At 38.6% G+C, this 280-nt stretch overlaps 1 protein-coding gene across 1 annotated transcript in view; it reads right to left on the bottom strand.

Moving 5' to 3' along the window:
• The window catches only part of LOC119585676 (histone acetyltransferase Tip60-like), a gene marked incomplete at its 5' end in the record, with an annotated part of 8,306 nt that overhangs the window by 6,066 nt on the left and 1,960 nt on the right, over nucleotides 1-280 (bottom strand).

Here is a 280-nt window from a genome sequence, read left to right as displayed (position 1 = left end):
CCCAAAATAGATATATCACAGCAGACTACCACTTGCCCTCTTTGCCCAGTCCTTTGGAGTCCAGTGCAAAACTTGGAGTCAATTCTAATCTTTCTCTTCTCCATCACTTTCTTGGGGGTTCTCTACAAGGTCTTTATTTAAACGTTAATATATACTGCCCTCTGTAGTAGTTGATTAATTCTAAGTTTGTGGAGTAGATATCACATCTTCCTTTTTATGCTGGTTTGCTCACAGATTTCACTGGAAAAATTAGATACAGACATTAGCAATGTGTGGCTAC

Source organism: Penaeus monodon, chromosome 20, assembly GCF_015228065.2.
Source record: "Penaeus monodon isolate SGIC_2016 chromosome 20, NSTDA_Pmon_1, whole genome shotgun sequence".
NCBI classification, from domain to species: domain Eukaryota; kingdom Metazoa; phylum Arthropoda; class Malacostraca; order Decapoda; family Penaeidae; genus Penaeus; species Penaeus monodon.
The sequence above is the reverse complement of the archived record's forward strand: the minus strand, read 5'-3'. Positions and strand labels throughout refer to the sequence as shown.